The following is a 6,635-nucleotide window of genomic DNA, read 5'->3' as shown; positions in this document are numbered from 1 at the left end:
AGAGAGGCCCATTGGACTTGCAAACTTTATATGCCCCAATATAGGGGAATGCCAGGGCCAAAAGAATGGGAATGGGTGGGTAGGGAAGTGGGGGGCGGTATGGGGGACTNTTGGGATAGCATTGGAAATGTAATTGAGGAAAATATGTAATAAAAAAAAAAAAAGAACAGTGAATTTCTGTAAACTTCTACATTCTCACTAGAGCCAGGCCCAATAACAAGAATTAACAGATCATCCAGACTTGAAATGACTGGAAAGAATTTACACCTTAAGCAAGAATTGCTATAAGAGTACAAAATTTTCTTTTGAATGGATTAAATAAATTAATATGAAATCAAGAATGTAGATGAATATTCTCTTAAATGGGGTTACCAAAAGAGTTCAGCTATCCTGTTCTTAAAGAAAGATTCCCTTTGGTCTGGAATAGTCCAACGTTTCACTGTTTTGGAACAAGAATGCATGTGACAGTCACTTTATGTCTTTCTTATTCATGTGCTTCTAGAATAGGTAAATTTTTTTCACCTAAAGCCTTTCTCAAGTGGTATGTGACTGGGGGGAAAAGGCATGTCAAGAAAGGAAAATGGAAAAGTGAAGCCTAAGGAGAATTAATTATTATATTTAAACATAAAAGGAAAGAAAAGCCATAGATGTCATCATAGCATCCAATCCTTAAAGCTGGATGTTCTTTACATACATTGTCTTACAGAACAAGAAATGGGGATTTTGGAAAACCATAGGTCTGTGTTTACACAAATAGGAAGTGGCTCAGCCAGACTTTACACCAACACCTGCCTGATCCCAAACTACATACATTTACTACTACACTGTATGGCTGTTCTGAAACTTCAGCGAATCCTCTGGCTGAGGACTGTCTCCCTGGCTCAACTTGGACAGACATGGAGGTCAGCAGCATCCCTTCAAAAAAGGCAAAGTTGCCACCTTGTAAATCTGTTCAGGTTAGTGTTTAATATTATAGCACATTTTTAAATTTTACTAAAAGACTATCTTTTTGACTATTATTTATATTAGCAAGTTTGTTTCATTCTTTTTCATTTTTATTAAGGTTCCATTTTTGAGAACTCTTCATAACCTTATAAAGAAACTCTAGCCTAGGTCAGACTTTCACTAGCAGCCTTCAGATGAAGATGAAGAACTCTCAGCTCTGCCTGCAACATGCCTGCTGGATGCTGCCCTGCTCCCACCTTGATGATAATGGACTAACTGTCTAAACCTGTAAGCCAGCCCCAATTAAATGTTGTTTTTTATAAAACTTGCCTTGGTCATGGTGTCTGTTCACAGCAGTAAAACCCTAACTAATACAGAACTTGGTACCAGGGACTGGGGTATTGCTGTGATAGGCCTGACCATGCTTTTATTTGAAAGAATATGGACTTTGGGACTTTGGATTCAGAAAACAGTAGAATTCTTTAAATGGGGCTTAATAGGTTATCCTANTAGGAATATGGAAGACTTTGTTGCTGGGAATAATTTGAACTATGTTAACCTGGCCCAAGAGATTTGAAAGGAGAAGAATTTCAGAATATGGTATAAAGACTGTTTTTGTGGTATTTTGGTGAAGAATATGGCTACTTTTTGCCCATGTCTGAAAAGTCTGCCTGAGGCTAAGGTGAAGAGACTCAGATTATTGCATTGACAAAGGAAGTTTCAAAAAATGCAGCAGAGACTTTGTTCTCTGGTTAAGTCTTGTGAAGAGAAGTTTGAACAAGCATAGCAAGCTTAGAAAGGAAAAATATAAAATATATGATTCGAGTATTAAAGGGGTACCAGGAAGTGAAATGGAGCAAAATCCTGTGTTCTAGGAGATAACAGATTAAGGACACGGGACCTTGGGGCAAGACTCTACCCAGCTAAATTTAGATCCAAGCATGATGGTACACACCTTTAATCCCAGGAGACAGGCATGCTGATCTCTGCTTTCAAGGTCAATCTGCAGAGCAAGATACAGGATAGCCAAGCTTAGGCAGTGCAGGATTTGGAAAACAAAGCCAGTGATAATGTAATAGTACAAGGGGGTCATGCTCTAGTTCCTGCAAGCAGCAGAACTCAGCCGCTTCAGCCATGTGGCTCTGGCTCTAGAGTTAAGAATGGAAGGAACTACTGGGAAAATTGAAGCTGGTTAGCTGGAGCTAAGAAATTAGCAGTGATTAAGAAGAGACCAGCATCACTGAGGTGACATCTTCTGGGAGCACAAAGAAGCTGTGCTCCAGAGATAGGCAAGGTTGTACCTTATGCTGCAGCTGGATTTGGTAATGTGTAAGTGTCACCCAGGTGATACTTGTTTTGAAGGCATGAAGGTCTCATGAAGAACAGCTGAGGCTTCACACTGTGAGAGGTCATGAAAGGCCATTGGAGAAGGTGTAGCTTCAGCTGTAGTTGATGGCCTAAGACTGAAGTTGTCATGCAAAACATTTGAGGCTTGACCACATGAAGAGAGCCTAAGAGAGGCTATTGGTGAAGCCTAGTTGGAATGGATCAACCTGAGCTTAGAGTGCTACAAATGGAGAAGTGATGATAGCCCTTAGGAGGAGGCCAAAAGATCAAGTGGAATCCCAGACACTGAAACAAGAAGCTGTAACATTGAAATTGTCTTGGAAACTCAAAGATGTTAATGATGCCAGAGCCATGGAATATATGCTGAGAAAAACTGCTAACAGGGAGTGGAACCACCCCAGGAGAAAGCAGTTTTTTGCAGTCAACAAAGATGAAAAAGGAGTGGAGAACTGAAGACCACTTTGACACCAGCCATGGAGATGTAGAGTTTGGAGTTTGCCCAGCTGGTTTCCTGTCTATCTTTGGGGATTACAGTTAAGTGATTGGATGAATCTCAGAAGAGACCTTTAACTTTGGACTTTTAATATTGTTGAGACTGCTATGGACTTTGAAAGTTGGACTAAATGCATCTTGCATTATCTATCTTTAAGTATGCCTCCCCCTGCCCCATAGACTCATGTGTTTGAACAAGTCTATAGGGGCCAGGGAGTGGAATGTCATGGTTTATATATTCTTGGACCAGGGAGTGGCACCATTTGGAGGTGTGGCCTTGTTGGAATAGGTGTGACCTGGTTGGAGTAGGTTTGTCACTGTGGGTGTAGGTTTAAGACACTCACCCTAGTTGCCTGGAAGTCAGTCTTTCACTAGAAGCCTTCAAATGAAGATGTAGAACTCTCAACTCTGCCAGCAACATGCCTGCTGGATGCTGCCCTGCTCCCACCTTGATGATAATGGACTGAATGTCTAAACCTGTAAGCCAGTGCCAATTACATATTGGTTTTTATAAGAAAAAAAAAAAAAAGAAAGAAACTCTAGCCTAGAGATGATTTTTAAATGTGTATAAGGACAAAATTTAAAGAATAGAAAAATAAGCGGCATATTTTAAACATCACACATGCCATACACACACATGTTAACATACACACCACACACATATTCATACATACATACATACACACACATGTTAACATACACACCACACACACATATACATACATTCATATACACACACACAAACAAATATACCCTAACAGGTCCATTTTCAATGTTAATAAATCTAGTGACGGGTTTGAACAAATGCCTGCCTAGTCATTCAGCCACAAAGCCATTCTTGCTCTTGTTAACTTGGCTCAAAAAGTGGACTGCATCCCACCATCCTCTCATTTACTCTCTCTGTGTGACAGTAATATTTCGTTGGCCTAAGATATTTCTTCACCTCAAATTAATAATATTTATATAAATAGATTCATATAGTATACACGTATATTTCCACTTCCTTATCACAGAAGCATTTTTTGTTAATGGTGCCTCACAACATCTGCCAAGATGNAACTTTCAGATCAAGTACGGCTCAGACACCATCTGCTTTGAAATTTGCACATGGGATCAGAAAAGAAAAAAGCAAGTGTACAGAAGCCTAACAGGAGTCATAATCCCTGGGAATATAAAATTTCGTGTGCCAATCCCTTCCTCTCAGCAACTCCTCCCACAGCTATTAAATATGGTCAAATTATTTTACATTATCTTCCTTGGAGGAGACTCTATAAACTATTCAGTTATAATTTATTTAGGTTANTCATAATTTTATCTAAAGCCAATAAACAAAAAACTACTGAATCAACTTAGGCATAGTGGCTCATATCTGTAATCTAGCACTCAGAAAGTTGATTACAAGGGATCATGTAATCATTTTCTATGTAAAAGAAATAAAAAACAATGAAAGAGGAACAGAGGAAGAAATGGAAGGATGGAGGAGAGGAAGAAAATAAGAGGGAAGGAGGGAGGGAGGAAGGAAGGAAGGAAAGACTAGTGAATCCAATAATCAAAGCCATTTTTATCATTATCAAAGTTGCTCATTTCCTAAATAGGGGAGCAGGGAACAGAAACAATATCAAGAAATAAAATTCTAATATCAGTGGGATAAGGCAGAATAGTTTATTACCAATGTCTAAATGTAGTTTCATCAAGTCAACATTTTCACATCTGTTTTTTTCTTCTTAAGAACAAGCCTGCCTCCTCTTAGAACTGATTATACTGACCCCACAACTCGCACAGCAAAAGCCAGTGAACAAGACAGCCAGGAGAAGCAGTGGTCCCTAAATAATTGAATGGTACATGCACCAGAGTAAGAAAAGATCAAAGGTGTTTATACTCCATCTAATATGGCAGTTATGAGTAAAGGCAAAAATAGGGGAAAATATCACTTTAAATTCTCAGAGTAGCACTTATCACCTCTCAGATGGGGTCAGGTGGTTAAAGGGTGAGAACAGCTATTCCATTAGATCTGGCAAGTGCACAATCCATTTGAGAGGGTGAAGCAAGGCCTATAAATGCTTCTGCAAGCGCAGGTGGCAGCAGAGTGTGTTAACAATCAGCAAGCATCTCCAGAGTCGGTTAACTCCACAAGGCCTGTGAAACAGAAGATCAACACTGAGGCCAGCCATGCTGAAACACAACAGATGTCTGCTTAGACCTCAGATGGCTATGCTCTTTGAGTTTCCCTACAGAAACCTTCTTGATTCATGATCAAGCTAACTCTTTAAGGGCTGGGTGGGACAGTGTCAGAGCACTTGCCAATCATGCATGGGCCCTGGATTCCACTCACAGAACTCCAAAATGCAAGATAATAATAATAATAATAATAATAAAACAGTAATAGTAATAATAATAAATAATAAAAAAGAAATAATAACAGTAGTAGTAATAATAATAAACATACATACATACATACACATATATACATACATATACATACATACATAACTTGTCCTACATTGCTATTGCTNAAATAGAGTCACTTGGCTAATTGGTAAGTTGAGGCATTATATTCCCCATTATTTATGAATCCATTTAGATACATATGTATATGTGTGTGTGTGTCTGTCTGTGTGTNTCTGTGTGTGTGTGTGTGATTTTTCATTCCTAGGTTTCCTTAAGGACCCTCAAATGGTTTTAGTTTTTCTTCCCCACATTTCCTTTCCTCACCCATTTCTTCCAACTCCACCACCTCACTTAATCTTCACACTCAAGTCCTCTCACCCCATCCACTGTCTCTCTATAACATTATATTCTCCTTCCCATTCCCTGGGGAATCCTCTCCTTCCTAGCTATCCTCTACTAGCTATCTAACCTTTGTGGTTATAGGGATTGTGGCCTGTGCATATTTGTTTAATATGTGAGTGTGAGTGTCTAGTTCTTTGGTTTTGGTTTTTTTTAAGAGAGAGAAATAAAGGGACTGGAGCTGAGTAGGTAGGGTGATGGAGAGGAGGAATTAGGAAATGGGAACGAACTGTTCAAAATACATTGTATGAAAGCATATTTTATCAACTAAAGAAAAATATCCCTAGTGGAGGAAAGGGTTTATTTTGCTTCCACTTTCAGATCACAATTTATAACTGGGCAAAGCCAAGGCAGGAACTTAAGCAGAGACCATGGACAAACACTAATTATTGGCTTGATTTTTTAAATCAACAATTGCATTCTATTGTCATTATTCATAAATAAAATTTATTTTATCTCTTTTGTTCAACTGTCTAAAATAGTAATAAAAACATGCATGCTTACTTTATCATTCATTTTAAAGGCATATAAGTATATTTTGAACATTATTGTTTTAGTATATTTTAATTAAAATATAATTACATTACTTCTCCCTTCCTCTTTCCTCCCTCCAGCTTCTCCCATGTCCCCTCCCTTAACTCCTACACATTCCCTATCTTTAAATTGATGCCATGTTACATAGGAAACTAGACTGAATAAAGAAGAGTAAAATGAAAGAGAGAGAGAGATAAAGGCAGAAGAGCATCCNCATCCTCATCTTACTGTCTTCTAGTTGGTACTCCGGACTAAGCTACTCTATCACCATGCCTTCCAAACTCATGATGACTGTATTCTTCTCAACTATGAGTTATAATAATCCCCTCCTCTCTAAAGTTGATCTTGTCTGGTATTTTTTGTGATAATGAAAAAGGGTACTAATAGGGATGCTAATCAAAAAGTTAAGACACGTGGATCAGCCATTGAAGGCACTTACACAAGCTAGTGACGTGAAATAACCTTTAAAGTCCACATAAATGTGAAAGGAGGAATCAACTCTCAAAAATTATTCCTTTAGCTTTCATGGT

The sequence above is a fragment of the Mus caroli genome, chromosome 9 (assembly GCF_900094665.2).
Source record: "Mus caroli chromosome 9, CAROLI_EIJ_v1.1, whole genome shotgun sequence".
Lineage (NCBI taxonomy): Eukaryota > Metazoa > Chordata > Mammalia > Rodentia > Muridae > Mus > Mus caroli.
This window is presented reverse-complemented; position numbering follows the sequence as displayed.